This window comes from Cygnus olor, chromosome 19, assembly GCF_009769625.2.
Source record: "Cygnus olor isolate bCygOlo1 chromosome 19, bCygOlo1.pri.v2, whole genome shotgun sequence".
NCBI classification, from domain to species: Eukaryota; Metazoa; Chordata; class Aves; order Anseriformes; family Anatidae; genus Cygnus; species Cygnus olor.
Window position 1 is genome coordinate 3,165,355 of NC_049187.1, and position 20,277 is coordinate 3,185,631.

A 20,277-nucleotide genomic window follows, 5' to 3' on the forward strand; every position below is an offset into this window, starting at 1 on the left:
AACAATGCAAGCCTTGGATGTTGCTAATTCAAAGGGGATATGTAAATGCTCAGGCATTTGTCAGAGAGCTATGACTCTCTTTAGTGTTCTCTACTGGGAAATTCAGAGGATCTTGACAGCGTATTTTTTAATTAAAAAGTACTTTTTGGAAACTTTAACCTTGCACATCTCACCACAGCTGAATATGATGTGTGTATTCTCTCAAATGAAAATAAGTATCTTTCCAGAATCCGTAACATTAACAACCTCAAGGGGTATAATTTATATCAACAGTGAGCCTCATTCCGCTTTTGCTTGCCTTGGGGAGACATCAAAAATTAATTAACTTAACCTGGAGATTACTGCATCGTACTCATAGCTATAGTATGTGAATGTATTAACCAACTAGACTAACATCTGTTGTGTGGGGCTCTTTCTTCCTTTGTCTATTCTTTCCAAATAAATCTTTTTTTTTTTTTTTACAGTTTTCAGAGAATAAAAAGCTGCATTCTATTCCTTTTAATAGATTTTGCTTTGACTGTTTTATAAAATGAAAACCCAATGACAGCAAAACAGAACAGCAACAGCCGAAGTGCAGCTTTTCTTCTTTGTCCTTTTCTGTTTAATATTTCCTGCCTCTTCCAGTTCATGCACAGAATAGCAAAACATACTTTTTTTTTTCTTCTTCTATCTACCACCCCTTGTGCTGCTTGTGCTAGGTCAGCTGTCCATGGAGCTGTGCTGAGAGCCAGAGCAGGGGACTGAGCAGCTTGAATCAGTTTGCCTTGCAGCATGGGCATGGGTGCAGTTACTTGAAATGCCCAGGGGGCGAAGGAGGAACAATTGTTAATGTTGCCACCAGCCATACTCTCATAGAGAGATTTTATTCTATGGGATCATGGAAGAGATGTTTTTGTACTATCCTATACAGAGACACAGCCTAATGACGACAGCTTGCAGTAAGCTTGAAGCACAAAGTCACTGTCCTCGTGCTGAGCAGGGTTTGCACCTGCAGGACTGCGTGGCTGTCACTGCAGCTGGCCACGTGGCCATGAGGGCCATTCACTGCCGGCACGCTTGGGTTTGTCTGTAAGGGCTGACTGCCTGAAAACCAAGGATTTAAAATCCTTCTGTTTCCAGGTGTTCAAGGTCTCAGTGATCGGTAACTCATGTGAGGGCTTTACCAGGAGTTTTATCTATGATCTGAAGGAATCGTTTGCACCAGCCTCTGTCGTAGGTCATGGGCTAAGTTCGTTCATGGAGTAGCCTGGGTGAACCTCAGTCGGATCAGGAATAAGCTGACTTGTTCTCATCTTGCTTGGTGAGTGAACAGACCAGAGGAATGCGGATGGTAAGACCAGATCCCCTCTAAATGTACCTCAGTACCTCAGACCACAGAATAGCACACATCTGTGTGGGTACCAGTAATAACTATCACCATAGGCCAACTTGCAGCAGGATAATCTGCAATTACCATCTACTTGTGCTCACTTAGCCCAGGCGACAAATGTTCTGGGATCGGCACTGGTGGTGGGGTGGAGGGGGCTCCATGCTCTGCCTAGGTCCCAGCCCAGCCGTCCCCAGCCTACGAGGACCCCGGATGGTTCCCATGAGCATGGCCGGGCTGTAGCAAGCAGCACAGATCTGCCGGGAGTTGCTGAGCAGAGATCTCTGCAGGCTGATTCACCGTTTGCAGGCGATCTGTGGTCGGGTAACTGGATCTTGCTGCCGCCTGCCTTGCTGGCTGAAGCTGCTCTGGGAGTCCTTGCAGGACACTCGCGTGTCCTTTAGGGAAGATCTTCTTTAATATTAAAATAAACAGATGGCTTGGTGGTTTCTGATATCATAAGTATTCTTTCCTGTGAACTAATACTACAGTTATTAGTGGGTTTATGTCCATTCAAAGAGTTCTTTTATTCCATTCTCCTTTTTCATCCCACAGACATGCTGGTTTTCTAGTGTCTGTTCTACACATATAAAGAACATTGCTCTCCCTGTGGTTCTCGACAATGCGTTAAACTGTTCCTAATGTGATTTCAGGGTCATCACGTGAGGCTGGGATGTCTGTTTGGGGATATGCTGATCATACATCTGTATTAAGAACTCTGTTGACTGCTATAGGCTGCTGGATGTTCTGAGTGCATCTTTAGGCATAAAAGCATACTGCCAACGTAAAGATAAGGTCAGGTTGTAGGTTACCATGAAACAGAGGTGTCAGGAACCCTTCCTTGCAGGCATCTCAGGAAGAAAATTGCTGGTGGGCACATTTTTTTTCCTTCTGGACAATTGCTTGAACAGAGGGAGAAATTAGGACTGGGGTGAGACTGGTCCATGACCATCTAAATTCATGCAATCGCAGCTGATGAGGCTCTTTTTTGTTTGTTTGTTTAAAACAAAACGTTAGGAAGTGCTATGGGATTGCAACACGGGCTGGGCACATTGGCAGAATCTTGTCTGTTGATTTGGGAATTCTGAAAACCTTGCTGTACTACCAGACTGTAGAATCAGGATACACCGTGTATCAGGGTAAACTTACGGATTTAGGGTCTATACTTTTCTAAGCAAATTGTGGGCAGATCACTGCTCCAGATGCCAGAAGCCACTGACTGGCCACATTCCCACAGTACAGTCCGGTTTTCTGCTGTGTATGTGACTCTAACACATAGTTATTGCTTTTTGTATGTTTTATTACAGTTCAAGATGCTGGAAGTAGTGTGTGAACTGTGTTGCAGCCCATCAAAATGGTGTTTTCTTTCTCTTTCATCTCTTACGAGCACAAAGATGCTGTATGCCTTGGAACATGCCATGAATGCATGCTGGGAGTTCCTGAAGGTGCTTAAGGTAAGGAAATCAGCCTCGTGCAGTTTTACTTATGTTACCTAGTAGGTCCTGGAACTTGGTTTTCTCAGAAGTTAGTATTCGTGTTGTCCTGAACACTGCTCATTGGTACAGGTCAAAATCATGCGTGAGAGAGAGGTAACAGCTGAGTGTTACTAGCTGTAACCACCAGCGTTTGAACCCCTGCACTTACCCTGCTGTATTCAGCACTATAGACACAGCCTGTGAAACTATAGTGGAATTCCTTGAGGGGAGATTTATGTTGTGCCTTGGAGTACCTTTCAGGTTTATGAGATAAAACCAGATGCTGGGTGTCTGTATGGCATAGTACAGTGGCGTTCAAAGATGTTTGCCGGTAGTTTAGTAGGAGGTAGCCTGATTAGCATATCATTCCACAGCCCAACTAGCATATCATTCCACTTGCATTATTTTCTTTCTCCGAGGCTGACTGACACAGCCGTACTGAGGTAGCTGGTAGATTTTGCTTGGGAAGGATGCACGGCATTGTACAAAACAATGTTCCTGTTAATCAGCACCTTGCAAAATTTTTTATTTTCTGTACTTTCTGGAAACTTGTCTTCTGTACTTGGCTGCAGCCATTGTATCACATCACTTTATAACCATCTCTCTCCAGCTGCGTTTTTCCCCAGATTGTTCTGCTTTTCAAAGCATGCTTTCAGTCACTAGTTTCTCAAGTTTGCCAGTCCTGATCTCTGCTCATAGCAGCCCACCTGCTTAGAAATGCAGCTGCCTTTGGGAATACCTGCTGCCCTCCCTGAGTAACTTCCCTGCAGACAGACAGTCCTCTGGGGATCATCAGTAAGTCTCTCAAAATGTTGGAGAAATATCAGATTCTCATGCTCTCTTTTATGAAATACCCTCCTACTAGAAGGAGAAATAAACACTTCCCTTACAGGCAACGTATTCATTGTTTGTGCCTTCTAGGGGCTCCTTCTACTGATACCTGCCTCTGAGACACACAGATCATTAGTTTAATTTAATACATGTGTTTTCTACTCTTCTGTTTTCAGGGCAATGAAGATGTTGGCATTTATCCAGTCAACCTCCCATTAACAGTACAGTTATTTTGCTATAGCTCTCCTGAATGCAGTATCTGTTCATTTGTTCACATATTTAGATTATGGTAATATTAAAAATATTCCTTTAACCTTGCTTCAGTCAGGACTCAGAATAATAGTCTGCTTCATGGGTGGTGCTTCAGGCAGTTAATCAACCAAGGCATAAATGATATTATTTACCTACACTGTCTTTTTGTGTCTGCCAATAATGTTTAACGTTTCAAAATTAAATTGGCCAGAGGAATGGAAGAATGTGCTCAGCGGCTTATTATCCTCTAATAAGACATTCCATCGGTTCACAAATTCATACTGTTCCTGATTCTCCATCTTGCACCACTTCTAAGCCAGAGAAGTAACACGCCATGTGTTGCAGAACAGGAGATGAACAGGCACCAGCACTATCAAAAGCCCAGATGGTGGTGCCCCAGCTCAGGGCAGGTAGTCTGTACCTCCTGGGGCAGGGGAACACTGCCAAGTTTGTACCTTAAGAGAAAATCTCTATTCAGTCCTAAACCTGGCAAGACTGGACATGTGATCAAGACTACAGCTGATATGTTAAAACAAATACTAAAGCCACAATACCATCTTTGAGAACTATTCTACTCTGACCAGTTGGAAACAGCTGGAAATAGAGCATCTGTGATTTAGCAGAAGGAAACGAAACTGTGCCTGAGCTGCTAAATGTCACGCTCACTCCCAAACTAGAGGCAAGTAGCAGCCCTGAAGCATGAGAGGTAATTTGCTGTCTGAAGGAAAATTCTGAAAGCAAATCAGGAAGACTTTTAGCAAAGTTTAACCCTGCAGAAAAATCTGGAGGATTTCCTTCCTGCATAGTGTGATCCTATAAAAGTTGATTGGTGTCTACCTCAGACATTGGATTGTTTAGTCCCAGGATAGGACTGCAAATTTGCCAGCCTTTAAGAATTTCCCACATTCAGTGGTCTTGTGCAGCTAAGGAACCATCATTCATTTGTCAAGTTTACTTCACATCTTTAGAAAAGGCAAATTTGCCAGCGTGGCTTTCAGAAGTTTCAGTGGTCAGTAAAGATGTCTTAACATGGATAAAAAAGAAGCCGAACTCAATTTATTTTAAATCCTAAGATTAGACTTCTTAGAAACAAGTAGGAGATATTCCATTTCAACAGAACAACATCAACAAAAAAACAGCTGAAGTGGAGGGATGCTAGACTGCAGCCCAGGAGCACAGCATTAAATTCCTGGTTCAGGCTGTCACTTCTTGTGCAACCCTAGGTAAGCAGCTGCAGATCAGGAATGTATTTTGTGCTTATACATTAAGTAGGTTAATATTTCTCTCTCTGACAAAAGTGTTTGGGGAAGAGAAATGCAGTCTTTTAGGGGTAAGTGGAGGGAGTATCTTTTGCTCTTGGAATCCAGCAGTGAATTAACTATCCTTTATTCAGAATAACTGTAAAAAGTGATGAAGTTCATTGTGAAAAGGGGGAAAAAATGCTCTAACAATAGTGACAGTCTTCTAAGTGACAGGCAGCATGGCAGTCTGGTCAGAAAGACATAACAATGATTGCGTCTGAGTACTACAGTAAGCACCATTTGGCCCACTTCTGAGGAATCTACAAAAAACCTCCCAGTTATATATGATATGTCGAATGTGGCCCCAAACCAAAGGCGTCTGTACAACTGCTGACCTCATTATTTGGCATCCTCCCGGTGTCTTACTGCGGAGGCCAGTCTCCCAGAGCACGTAAACTGGGTGCCTTGCCTCATTTCCATCCATGAGACTGAAGTCTCCTTGTCTTAGCTATTACTTGCAACTATCTCAGTCTCTCAGTATGTTCAAAAGAGAATTAAAGGGAGACAGAGCAGGGGGAGGAAATCCGTTTCAATTTAGAAACCATCTGGGCACCACAAATTCTGTTAGAAAAAGATCCAGGAAAAGGGAGTTTTCAAACTGAAATAAACAGTTTCTTCTTGAATATCCATTTGGAATGTGTCAGTTTAACTGAACAGGCTTTCAGATTGCTCTCCACTTACAGCTTGCCAAGGCCATAGGTGAAAGGGCAGCTTGGGAAAAAGATTGTTTGAGTTTGCTCGCTAACAGCACTTCAGAAATAATTGGTTGCGAATGATGCATAAGGTTTGACAAGGCCTGTGGATCATCCATCATCTGATATGGGGAGTCACTGTGCACAAGGTCAGGTTAGTGCAGAGCCAAGATGAAACTAAGTGCTGAATGTGCCGTAGTGTCCCTAAAAAAAACTTCTCTGGGTTAACTGAGTGCTCTCTTGAAGGCACCTAAAAGTCTGACTGGAACTTGAGTTATAACAAAAAAAACTGGCCTATGGTAGGAGTGCTTATAAACCATCCTGTACTTATAAGTGCTTATAAACCACCAGGTACTGCAGAACAAATTTTTGTGGAGTTTCTGGACAAAAGTCAGACTGAAAGAGCAGACCACACACACCACCCGCACCGCCCACACCATCCCACCCCATCTCCAAAAAAAAAAAAAGTTTAAATATAATTCTTCAACATGTTTTTTTTTAATCCTCTTTTCTAGATTTTCAAATATAAACCCAATATATTAAATTAATGCAGAACAGCACTTGACATTTTAAAACATTGACTTGGCCTAACATGCAGGCTTTTTTGAAGACTGTAAGATCAAGAAATTCATTAATATTTCTCCTTTTTGCACTGATTTTTTTCAATAGGAAGAGTGTGTAATTTATTTTAAATTTTCAACAAGCAATAAGGAGAGATTGGGGCAGAAAGACAGGGCACCATTTCCCATTCAGTTTTAGAAAATAAATAAATAATCAGATGTATATTCTCTGGCAGTAAAGCTCATTGAAGAAATTTCAAATTGTGTGCTACGCTTTACTGCCCTCAGTAGCACTGAGGCAACTGTCCACATGTGGTTCTGAACAAGATTGCTGGAGTGATCTTGTCTAAAAATAACTTAATTTTGTTTAAGGATTTTTTTCAGCCAGGTCAGTGTGTGGCTTCGGAGGGAGTTGTACCGACACACTGGGAGGGGGATGAGGGCAGCAGCAGCGAGCTTCCTGCACTGTCCAGAAAAAACACATCACCAGACAGTGCTGGAACCTTGAAATTCTTAGGCAGCTCTGAAGAATTGATCTCTCAGAACCTTGTCAAAACCCAGTGGACTGCACTTCATATTTGCAATGGTGACATATTCTTTTTCCTTATCCTTGAAGTAGTGACATAGGTTGGAGGGGTACGTTCAGCCAGGTCTCCAGTGTGAAAATGAAGGATGGGATTATGATTTCTTAATCCGTGCTCAGTAGTACCTGATTTATCATTAAACTGTCTCCTTGAAAACAAGAAATATGTTCATGGAGTGCTTACAGCAGGAAGGAAAAGTATCAGATTGCCTCAGAGGTTGGGGAATAACTAGCAACAGTCTGACCCAGCGTCTTCCCAGTCACCTTCAGATCAGCTCCCTGGTTACAAAAGTCCCATCTCTCTGGTCTTTCTGTTTTGTTTTAGGAATCAGTGTTAAAATATCTAAATGCTCATTTTGGAGTTTTTAAGAATACATAATGCTAATGAAGTATTTCACTCTGGAAGGAAATCCAGGAGTGAATTACAGCATGGGTAACATCCTAGACGAAAGTTCTCTGGGTGAATGGAAAAACATAGTGGGTAGACTCACTGGTCAAGAATTCTGCTGCTGTCATCTCACATAATTTGTTCATGTTTGGTATCCTCAAAAATGCATAAGGGAATCAGGCCTGCAGATTCCATCGGGATTCAGTAGGACTTGGTTACGCTACTTCCATGGGCTGTTTTGTAAACAAAACCCATTACAGTCACCTTTGTTCTTCAGCAAATGCTCATGGCTCTTGTCACTGCTGAGGAAACATGATCTTGTACAGATGCTGATATTTGACTTCTGCTATGGCATACTGTGACAGCTTGCTATGCTGCATTTAGTATATGGATTGTACGGTAACATGTTATTGATATACTAACCCCATGGGAATTTTCTGTTATTTTTCACACTAGGTCTTGAAAGCTTCACTGTGATGTTCCTTTCATGCTTCTGAAACTCACTTGTTTTCTTCCACCTCCCCACAAAACAATTCTGCTGTAGCAAGAGCAGGCAGGCTGCCTCAGAGTCACAGACCATGGGAAACCGTCACTTAAGAGGCACTGCAACCTGCTTACTAAGCAGAGCAACGCTACAGCTGATGCTCAGCAGGCTCCATGACCTGTCCTACTCTTGACCCAAGATATCCAAAAGCCCGGGCCTGGGTTGTCTCAGAGGCTGCAGGCAGCCCAGCAGCTTGCAGCTGTGCTCCTCTGACCAGCTCAGGCTCAAGCCCTTGAGCACAGCGAGGAAAACACGACGATGGCAGGCCACTAGCACCGAGGCTCTTCCCTGCAGAGATAAGCTAGTGTCTACTTTTGGTCCCTTTCAGGTCTTAGTGTAAGATCCGCAGTTTGAAAAGGTTTCTCCAGAGCAATGTACCCTCTGCAAGTGCTGTGGGCTACCACAGCAAAGACAGTAAAGAGGAAGAAATACGCATAGGAATTGTGAGGTTATTAGGGCCCTGAGGGTACTCATAGCCTTGACAGCACTGACTAGCCTCCCCCGTGGCCTCTGCCTTCTCCTCTGGACTCAGGAGGTCCATTAAAATTCAACCCAAGGGACTTTGTTCCCAGCTCAAGCTATGCTGTAGGATTCCTGGTCTCCAGCTCAGCCACAGTGACGCTGAGGCATGGACCCCATAGATCTGTACCCTGACCCATTAAGTGATTTCCTGGCTTGGCCTCAAATTTGCGTTATCACTGTGGACCTGTCTGTGATCACTGGGGCTGTCTGACCCTGGCCACCACCAATGAACCTACTGCTGACTCACCAGTTTGTACTTGCTTCTGGCTTGGCCTTGAACTTGCTTCATCTCTATGAACTAGTCTGATGATTGGGACTTTTCATTGAACCTGGTCTCCACCCTCTGGTCTGCCCTGCTCACCTTGTTCGGGACCTGGTAAGGCCTCTGTCCTGCGGGTCCTGGGATTGCTGCTGGCTCCCCAGCCCTTTGGAAGCAGCTGACACTGCTGTACCCTGGCAGAGAGACCATGAAAGCGTTTGGATATCTATGCCAGCATGCTCATGAGCTTATTGGACTCACGGAAGTGTCTCCATTCAATGTTTGTAGTAGCAGGGAAGCATCCTTGGTGATCCAGCTGATTCCTCTCAGATGCATGCTGCTAAAATGCACATGAACGGGAGTCATGTATTGAAGGTAAATTCTGAGAGACCTAGAACATCCTAAAGAATAAGTGTACTGTAGTGTGCTTACCACTGAGAAGTATGCCTTTAAAAGTCTGTTTGATAAATCCTTCTTGTGAGATGTTGGGGATTTGGGAATTACTCTTCTGATTTTTCTTAGAAAGCAAAAACTCTTAGGAATGGACTGGTGGGAGCTGTTTTTTCTTTTAGCCTTAGTCAGGTTCCTAAGCTGATTAAATGAAACTTTGGTTAATGTGTGTCATGTCTCAACATGATGAGAATGAAGTGTTTCATGAGGTTCAGGAGCCAGCGCAGACTTCTGGTTATATCATAAGAACTCAGATTACACTTTAAAGGCAGCTTACCTCTGCTTTTTGCTAGTTGTTTTTGCCAGTTGTGTCCTCTTAAATCATTTCTGTTGGTAGGTACCATGACCCAAGTTCCAGAAGGGATTTGGGAATGCAGAATTAAGTGCTGCTGTTCTGTATAAACACTGCATGGAAAGTCTTTGATGCTTCAGAAATCAGAAGGGGGGAAAAGAATTGTAGAATCATCATGGAGTAATTCAGGTTGGAAAAGACCTCTAAGATCATCTAGTCCAACCTTTAACCTAGTACTGAAGTCCACCACTAACCCATGCTACTAAGCTCTATATCTCCATGTTTCTTGGAAACCGCCAGGGACGGTGACTCAGCCACCTCCAGGGGCAGCCTGTTCCAATGCTGCACAGTTCTTTCGGTGAAGAAATTTCTCCTAATGTCCAACCTAAACCTCCCCTGGTGCAACATGAGGCCGTTTTCCCTCATCTTATCACTTGATGCTTCGGAGAAGAGCCCAATCCCCACCTCACTACAGCCTCCTTTAAGGTAATTGTACAGCACAATAAGGTCTCCCTTGAGGCTCCTTTTCTGCAGCTAAACAACCCCAGCTCCCTCAGCCGCTCCGCATGAGACCTGTTTTCTAGACCCCTTATCAGCTTCGTTGCCCTTCTCTGGACACGCTCCAGCATCTTGAGGAAAAAAAAAAAGCTCTAAGCAGCTCTAAGCAGGGCGCTATTACCTTCAATAAGGCAAGAAACACTGAGGACAGGTTGTATTTTACATCTCATCCCCTTCCATATTTTGAAAGAAGGTCTTTTCCAGTGAAAGTGAGCTGCTGTTCTTTTTTGTGTGTGTCTTGTTCTCTTCTTAAATAAAAGTACCCTTGGATTAGACAGTGCAATCAAGATCCAATTTCCTTTTCCAACCACAAGGCAACATCTCACCTTCACTCCCTTGTTTGCCTAACTGAAGAACTGTAAATGTTGGCTTCAAAGGGGAACAGCTTTAGGTAGAAATGAAGGAAAAGATTCCTTGCCCCTCCACTGTAGAGTAGCTTCCTGTGTCAGACACTATCCTGAGGTGTGAGCACTATGACTTGCAGACTACTAAAATGGAGAAATGAAATCTGGGAATAGAGGTGAAACTAAACTCACTAAGTTTTCCCCTTTCATTAGAAAATAGTTCAAGTCTTCATGACTTAGCATGCAGGAAGGAATGAAACAATAGAATAGAACCTAAAAACCATGATTCATTGTTTCCCCCCAAAAAAAAGAATAATTATTTTAGATAAAGCACTTGGCAGAAAGATGATACGTGGTTTAATCTGGGAAGCATGTCATTATTTAGCTCTAGTTATCTCCCAAATACTGCATAAAAATTCTAGCCACCTAGCAAGTTATGGACAAAGAGCAGTTTGCCCAGTTCTGAAGGTCACTTTGTGATATGTGGTTGGCCTGTGTGAGTCGCAGGATTTTCTGTAAAAGAACTCCATTTCTGCTAAACAGATTTTGTACAGAACAGATTGTTTTTGCCAAACTGACCTGTTTTTCAAAATCACAACCAAAATAAAAATCCTGGAATTGCGAGCCTATACCCAATTCTGTAAGAATACTTTGCACATGCTTAATGTGGATATGTATCTGCTAAAGAAATGGGGTGAAACCAACAGCTTATTTTTAAAAGGCCATCAAACAATTGCTGGCTCCCTTTAGTGTTCTTATGTTGTTTCCTTGTAAGAAATTCATTAAAACCATCTCTCGTTTTATTAGTACTTCCATATAATGTGTGGACAGATCTCTCCAGTCTGACAGGAAGAATCTTCTAAGACCAAATTAAGATGCTTGCTTTGTCTGCGAAAGAGTTGGGATCCAGTTTTTCTGTATATTAATTACTTGGAGGGAGAAGGGGCTCTCAGAACCCTCTGATCCAGTCAGATATCACATGCCTATTGCAGTTGCCTTGTGACAAATTCAAACCTCACTACTGTTTTTCAAGGCCTGATTCTCCATTTATACTGGCTTTATTTAGTAATTTCACTAGGATTATTCCTGATTTAAACTGCCATTTTGAGGGGACAACCAAGACGTTGATATTTAGCTAGCTAAATAAGACACACATGGTGAGAGAAGAAAGAGGCCTGAATGTATGCCTACAGAAACATGGAAACCAATACTCCATTATATACTCGTGACAGACCACATTGCCATTACCTCACCTGACAGTGCATCAAAACTTTTACCAGTCAGAACAAATAACCCTAAAATGAGGTTATAATGCTTTTCTATTTTTGAAATCTTTTATCTAAGAAACGTAAAGCTGAAGGAATTCTTTTCTGGAAGACTCATAATTGCTAGAGTGGTTTGCATTGTGTGTATTTCCCCTAAATCATTTTCATATGAGTATTGGAATGCACTGCAAAATCCCTCTACTTTCCTTTGGGGATGTTCCAATACTCCTCCAGAAAGTCTAAAGTTTTAGGGATTTTCTGGGATTATTTGACTTCAACTGGAACGTGCCTTGCTTGTACTGCAGACAGAAGAGAAATGAAGTCAGCGTGTTTCTCCAGAAGCTGAGCCTGTGTGTATAAACACAGCACTTCCACTGGTGACTCTTTGTTGGAGAAGACTGTAAGTGTGTGTTTGTGCACAAGAGAGGCCTCTTTGTCGCTCAGGTTAACAGGTCATTATCATGATGCAGAAAAATTAATAAAGCACAAAGAAACAAGAAAGAAAGAACACTTCTTTGCCTAAACAGAGGCAGTTCAATGGCCATGGTTTTCCTGCAGACAAGTATATCCTTGTCAGAGCTGGGTTACAAAATGGAAAAAAGTGGGAGAAGGTCCCAAGGGAAAAATGTGTGGGAGGAAAATAAAGGTCATCATGCTGGGAGGACTATGACAACGTATGAGACAGCTGAGGAAAACTTGTCCTGGACTGCCAAGAGCCAGTTTGGGAACAGACCTGTATGGGAGCTGATGTGAACCCAGCATCTTTAAGCAATGTGAGGTCTAATGCCATGCAGATTGCTTCACTGGTGCAGTAGGCAGCATCTTAAAATCCTCATACAGAGGGAACAGCTTGGACGAATTATAAAAGCTTACGAAAAGGTCTTTTTATATGCATTAAAAAATGGCAATTGAAACCTTCTGAAATAGATGGAAACATCCCTTTAAAATCTTGCTACCGCAGGGTTCTCTGGTCTGAAAATGAGGAGAGTAAATTCAGGTACAAAGAAAAAATTATCTTCTTTCCTTAGCAATAGATTGTTACTAGACCAATTCTGACAGCATATTCGTATTTCACCTGTTATCCCAACATAAATATTGTAGAAGCACTGAAGTTTTGAAAGCCTTTTATCTGAGCTGTATCTACTCTTTTTCCATTTATTGTATTAAAAACTAGCCAGTAGGCTTCTGTCTTTCTAGGTTTTGTGGTTATGAAGTTTACCAAAAAGGTATCTGTTGCATTTTTGCAGTCATTGGGAAATCTAAGCATTTCTAGGTGCTTGTAGCAATTGTTCGGAGCCACTGAGCAAACCAAGTGTTTCCTTTCCCCCCACAACACACAACATGCTCATTTTACTGCTGGCAGGTACAGTAAGACTTAAAGAATTTTAGGATTGCCTTTGTGCTGTGCCTCATTCTTCTACTGTTCACTTACATGGGGCTTTAGGTACCACCAGCTGTGCCATACATTCTTTAAGGCTCTTTGTTGAATTTAACACTTTTAAAAAGCTTTTAAAAGCTTTTGTTGTTGTTGTTTTATAAGCAATGCCACAAAGCTGTGAACTCAAATGAATTCTTAACAGGAGCGCTGTTCATGTGGCAGCCTAATTGTTAACAAGCAGTGATGAACTACTATCAAAGTAACACTGATTATTCATTTCAAGAGGACCAAGGACCTTAGATTTTTCTGCCTTTTGCACAAATGGCTGGTATGAGGAAGCGCTCTGGCATCACCCAAAGTCAGTGTCAATGGTAGCTGAGCTGCAGGTCAGTTCTCAAAGCCAGTAGGTGAGAAGACTTCATTACTGTTGTGGTTTAGCCCGGCTGGCAGTCAAACACCACACAGCCGTTCGCTCACCCTCCCCCCTCCCTCTCCGGGATGGGGGAGAGAAACGGGAAAGTGAAGTCTGTGAGTTGAGATAAAGACAGTTTATTAAGACAGGGAAAAGAATAACAACAACAATAATAATAATAATAGTATTAATAGTAATAATGTGTACGAAATAAGTGATGCACAATGCAATTGCTCACCACCCGTTGACCGATGCCCAGCCTATCCCCGAACAGCCGGCCCCCCCCTCCACCCCGGCTAGCCACCCCTATATATTGTTCAGCATGACGTCAGATGGTATGGAATACCCCTTTGGCCAGTTTGGGTCAGCTGTCCTGGGTCTGTCCCCTCCCAGCTCCTGCTGCATCCCTAGCCTGCTCGCTAGCAGGACAGAGAGAGGCTGAAAAGTCCTTGGCTTGGTGTAAGCACTGCTCTACAACAATTAAAACATCAGCATGTTATCAGCGCTCTTCTCATTCTAATCCAAAACATAGCACCCTGCCAGCTACTAGGAGGAAAATTAACTCTGTCCTAACTGAAACCAGGACAATTACAAATTCATACCTTTTGAGGATATGGAGACTTACAAAGGCTATCTTTGAAAGAAGACCTAAAATAGGATTAAGAAGGTTTCATTTGGAAATGCTGCACTGGATTGCGTGTCCTCATCAGCACACTCCTGGATTCCACTCTTGGGAGGATGACATTTTCTGGTCTGGATAATTTAGATGAAACAGGAATAGCCCAGCCTTCTGAAAAGGTTGAGGACAGGTAACCCCTAGGAGCCAAATGTTCATCTTCACAGCAATAGCACTCCCAATGACATTAAGGGTAACTGCAGGTGGCAGTAGGCACACGGGTAGTCTGCTTTCTATAGAAACCTTCAGCTGCAGCCTGTGCAAATTTCACCAGCATGAGATTTATCTTGGAACAAGGGTAATGGGATGTAGCTTGTTGCCTGCTCTCATTAGGCATACTGCTTTTCTTGAGAAGAAACTAAAGAAATGAAGAAAACACATCCAAGGGACTTTTGTTTGTTTTACTGAATTAGTTGCATAAAGTCTGGCACAAGTACGCATTTACTGTAGGGTATTTTGCAAAGTTTAAGATCCTCTTCCTAGATGCGCCATGTTTCCAATGCATTTCAGAGGGGGGATTCCTTCCTGCTAATCCTTTTTATAATATTTACTCAGGGGAAGCAGTGTCTTTTCCACACAGTGATCCAAATTCACTGCCTGCGTAAATCCACAGAAGTTGATGCAGTTCAGTTGCCAACAAAGAATATGGGCTCCCCATCCTTCCCAGGGCTGAAAGAAAATGTCCTACAACTAGGAGACTGTATGAGAAAGAGAGCAGCCTATGACCACTAAAGATAGAGTCAGCTTGACAAACTTGCCCATTTTTTGACTGTTAGCACCATCCACTATATTATTAAGCATGTTGACTTTCTACATCTCCATTTGTCATTGAGACCACTGCCCCTTCCTAAGTAGTGCTGGCATCCCAGCTGTGCCTCCTCCCACAGAGGCTCTGAGACCTGACCAAGCAAAAGAAGGTCTCTCGGCTATCACAAGCATGAGAAAATAACCCTGCCAGCATAGAAAATGAGTATGTTTGCATTGGGGTTTTATACTAGATTTTATTTTTGTGTACAAAGCAATGAATTAAAAAGTAACTGGCAAGTAATGTGACCAACAAACTTCTTGAGCTTCATTTAATATTTTGAAGAGTCTTAACTCTGAGTGTGAGAGAAAGCAAAGACATGTTTTCCCTAAATCTTCAGAGCAAACACGGAGTAGCTCCAGTGGAAAGTATCAATCTAAGAATTGTTCCCTGGAGAACACTTAAGACTTGCTTGCATTGACATCATGGAAATTATCTGGGGATGCAGTGATCAGAGGTCAGAGGGGCTGATTTTTGTGAGGCAGCATTTTGGAATTCTGTTTTTGGAAAGCTAACGAAAGCTGGCTAAGTATGAACATCAATTTTAATTCAGAGTGCTCTCAGAAATAATTGGAGTGAATAGGCCTCTTTGTGCTGTTGACTTATTTTTTGCTGATGATTATTTGAAATGCTGTGCATGTATCTGTGGAAGACTACAGTTTAACTCACACAATTAGTCAAAGTCTACTAAACAGGAAATTGTACACAAACGTGCTACGAAGGCATGCCAGCAGACCATGCATTGGGTGGGTCGTATCAGCTCTCAGTTTTGCTGCAGATCCATATTTCAGACACTGAAAAGTTAAAGGAGCTCAGAGTTACTTCAGCTCTTTATAAACTCTAACAAGTGTCAGTCTTGGTTCCAGATTCACCTATGAGGGGAGGACAAAGAAATGCCCTTCCCAAATCTGACTGTGTAGTAAGGTCTTGCAGTGTCCTAACCCTGAGGTTAGAGTCTCTGCAGAATGATGAGACGTGTGGCTTTGATGCTTTTCAGGCACAGCACCGTGCTGTTTTACATCTTGGAGTTGCTCTCTAACCATTGATTAGAAATAATCACATATTCTGTGCTTCAAAACCACCAAAGTTAGAGTTCTTTGCCTTTGCTGTTCCAAGGCTTTCCAAGGATGGTCACCGCACCATCGAGCTTTGTCGTTCGAATCCCCTTTGTGCATCTGCTCTTCTGCTTTGCAGAGGCCATGCATGAGCTCTGTGAAAGAGCGGTTAATCAAACTGCAACCTCACGCTCGTGATGGGCATCTTTCATTTCTTCCCACTGTGCCTGAAGGAAAAAATGTTAAAGCTAGAAGCTTTCGGAGTTGTCTAAGAGACCTAGGTACACAATTGCCATTAACTTCAATGTCTGTAGCATGGTGAAGTCCCACCACTACATGTAGTTTTTGAGTTATTTTTATGTAAGTGTGTTTAAAGTTGAAAGTCTAACCTTTCTGAAGTTGGGAGAAGTCGGAATCAAAGCTCTTGAGTAACTTGAACTTGGTCCCTCTCTCTGTGTGCATCACGAGACAGTGTCAGAAACCATGGGTAGTTTTCTCCCCATGTGACTCAGAACTGCCCATGATGAGGATGAGCAACTGCTCTCCTTGTTGTTTAGACCAGTTGCACGCTTTATTTACTGGATAATATTCAAGTCCATTCTCTGTTTGTTTGTTTTTTTCCTCCTGTTGCACCCATTACTACTGCATTTTGGTATTTTAAAAGCCCTCTTATATTCATTTCCATTGCACTTGGATATGATGGGATTGATGGGGATATGGGGACACAGCATGTAAGTAATCCCTAACTTTCGGGTGCTTACTGAGAGATCCCTAATGCTTGTTTTTTCTTCACAGCATTTAGCAGTGTAGAGCACATTATTTCTTCCCAGATCCCATTGAGTTCAGCTGCAGCTGCGAGTACTTAGTGCTTCTGCACATTAGGCTCCTGGGGCCCGGGTCAAAGAAGGAATGTGTAAGTGGCCACCTGTGAAAAGGCTGGATGAAATGATTTAGCTTCGTGTGATGGCGGGCTTGGTGGTAGAAGCTGATACCAAGTCTAAGTCTGTATCCAATAGGCAGGGCTATGAGATCATCTTTTCTTTTCCAGCAAACCCTTCCTCATGTAGCGTGCGACTTTTTCTAGAGATGAAGTCAGAGCCCTACAGTTTCTATTGTTCTGCAGCTCTAATTCACTGCAGAGCATGGGTGCTTTTTTTAACATACATGAAGTAACTCATAGCAGGAGGGGGATAGTGTGTGGTTATGGCAGAGCCAGAAGAGGCTCAGAATAGCTTTGAAGGAGGTAACCTGGTGAAGCATAGGAAATGGAAAGGTACACCTCTTTGGTAGGAGCTGCTGAGAGGAAGGGAGGAAAGATTTCTGAAATTCTTATCTGCGTTGGTTTTCTTCCAGCATATCTTTGTTAGAAATATATTGCTTCCTCCTAATCTGTCTGCTTCCTGCGGGATGGAAACCCAAAAAGGATATGGAGTGGTCACCTCTGATACTAGTTCACAAGGAGGCCTCTTACAGCTCCTGCAGTCCTGCTCTGCATTTTCCCTGGGCTCCAGGGACATCCATGGCAGCTTTGTCTTATGACAAGAGTTCTGCAGCCTGTGTGCTTTTTCCCCATGCTCCTGTAAAAAAAAAAAAAAAAAAAAAAAAAAAGATAGAGTCCACCTCACTACAAGGCTTCCTTCTTCATATATGGTTCATTGATGCTTAGAGATACGGGGCTCTGGAGACATTTACTGGACCTTTGACCACCTTTCTTGAGAAACAGAAAAGCAAAAGCCAGTGTACACAGCTTTTGCACTTCTGTGCTTTCCTGGCTATGAATACAGCTCTTTCCCACCACCAAAAGCCACAAGGAGACATGGAGATATTTCACTGAGGACTGTGAAACCTTGAGGTGGCACTGAGAATATTCATGACGACCCCAAGGAGTTGAAGTCCAGAAGCTTGCTCAGAGGAGCTATTTTGTTCATTCCCCCTATCAGAGTTTTGAGAAGATCTTGCTCTAGCTTCTGACAGTCAGTCAGCCAGAGGGTTGGTAAAGGGAGGAGAAGCAGCTCGCTTTATGTGCAACAGATTATGGATAAGAAACGTCCCTATAAATTTTCTCATAACCACTTTGGCATGTTGTCTGTTTTCTCATGGTTTAATCTTTTGAGCTAAATGTAGGACACAGAAACTGTCTGCAGATGAGCTAAGAAGGCTGTTTTCATTTCACATGGTTCAAAAAGCCTATTCCTAAAGACCATGCTCAGTTACTGCAGAACTAGTTACTGGACTAGATGATCTTGGAGGTCTCTTCCAACCTAGACGATTCTGTGATTCTGTGATACTGCAGTTGTAAGAAGTCAGGTCGGCAATTTCTGCTTCAGCCGACACCAATACATCTCAAGGATCCCTTCTTCTGCAAAGTCATCACCAGAACAAGGTAAATTTGATGCTTCCTCGGGAAGGCCTGTAGGTACTGCTGGGGTTGTGCTGGCCATCCATTTTAAGGATCTTCTCCGAAGTTTGAACTAATGTTCATTTGAAGTGTCCACTTCCAAGTGGCATGTGAATAAGCTTTTCTGAGTTTTCTGTCGTATTCTTGATGAGAAAGGAGCAATGTGAGTCATCTCAGGATTTAGTTTGCAGACTTTGGATACAAAAGCAAAACAAAACAACAACAAAAAAACAGGCAACAAAGAAAAAGCACTATGGTTATGTGCCTTGAAATACTTGGTTCCACCTGTCTTCTGCCAGCCACACTGCTTAACTCTACAACAGTGTGCCCAGGTTACTTTGCTGTCTGTTCTTTGGATTTTTTTATTCCAGGACTCCTAATCCTGTGACTAACAGGCCCCTTTCTTCAGTGTTTGACTCTGCTGGAGTTTTGACTCCTGCCTAGGAAAGCAATGTCCCAATTATTTTGAGAGCAGTAGCTGTGGAAACTGATTGGAAGGAAAACACGAAGGGGACAGCAGAACCTGAACCTCTTTGGGGAACCTCTTCATTTTGGGGTTTAAAACTTTCAGTCAATAGAAATCACAATTAGGCAAGATCAGACTAAAAATATTGTGCATTGTTCTAACAATGAAGCAATTAATCTGTTTAATAGCCTACCAGTTAGTGTGGTTGATTGTCTCACTGATAACCCTAAATCAAAACCAGACGTGTCTGCTACAGTTCTGCTGTAACTAAAGCAGCAATTAAATTGTGGGCAGACGAGCGATCACAGCATTGCTTTCAGCCACATCTGTGGCTCACCTTTTAGCTTCAGAAATTCCCTGGTTCAAAAGCAAGGCAACAACAGCAAATGGAGGAAAGTTTTGTTGGCTTTTCACTCAGGTGACCTCAAAGGTGCCAGCCTGGTGCAAGGCTGGACAAGCTCAGCCTGCTTTCTGAAAGGGTTGATCCCCGGGTCTTAACAAAAGATTGCTGAGGCTGCAAGGCTCAGTTCTGTGCTGGCCTAGAGGCAACCTCTTCTGCACCAATTAATAAGAATTAATGTTCTTTTCTGAGACTGTCACTAAGGTGTTTGAGCTGGCATGGACATTTCCACAAAAACAGCACAGTGTAGACCTTTAAGTTAGTCCTTTATAGCAAAAAAAAATAAAAATGTTTTCAAATCCATTGTGTTTCAAATCCATACCTAGAGGTGAAAGATAGTGTTGTAGTCTGTGTCCCTCCTGCAGTCCATTTCTTCCACAAACAATACGTATTTGTTGGAGGTAATACTGCAATGGAGAATTTAGTCTCCAAAGAGTACTTTGCAAGCACACACAGATCTCCAAATCACAGCCATAATGTTTGCACAGCTGCTTTGCTAACCAGGTATTCCAGACACATTTGCATGCAAAACCTTTCTAGTTTGCTTATGCTTATATTTGGGTGCTCAAAATACCTAACTTCACAAGTGGTCAGATCTGTTGGTGAAACCTGTAACTTTTGAATGCTGATCCAAGCTGGAAGATGATGTGGTCTGGTAGAATACCTCTGGTTTCAGCTCAGAAAGGCTGATAATACCAGTGACTTATATGACTTTCCTATATGGATCATATAGTCTCCATGTGAAAATGAAGGTAGGGTAGACTTAGGGTTAAGACCTCCTTACAGCTCCTGTCCTTTGTAAGCTTTGGGGAAATCATCTGTCTCAGCCTCATTTGTTTTTCATTCCTTCCCTGTGCCCTGGGTTTTGGGTCCCCCACCCTCCCCACCCCTGCCGTGTTTAGACTGTAAGATGTTTAAAAGCACCTACCTATTCGGCTGTCACATATATTTTACGCTACCTACTACAGCGAGGCATGTTCTTAACTGAGTTTCTGGATCCTGCTG

At 42.7% G+C, this 20,277-nt stretch overlaps 1 long non-coding RNA gene across 1 annotated transcript in view; it reads left to right on the forward strand.

Annotated features, from left to right (window-relative positions):
• The window catches only part of LOC121057528, a 63,095-nt gene that overhangs the window by 16,957 nt on the left and 25,861 nt on the right, over positions 1 to 20,277 (forward strand). The window contains exon 2 of the long non-coding RNA XR_005813825.1: positions 2,674 to 2,820. This is a non-coding gene — a long non-coding RNA (uncharacterized LOC121057528). The remainder of the gene's footprint in view (positions 1 to 2,673; positions 2,821 to 20,277) is intronic.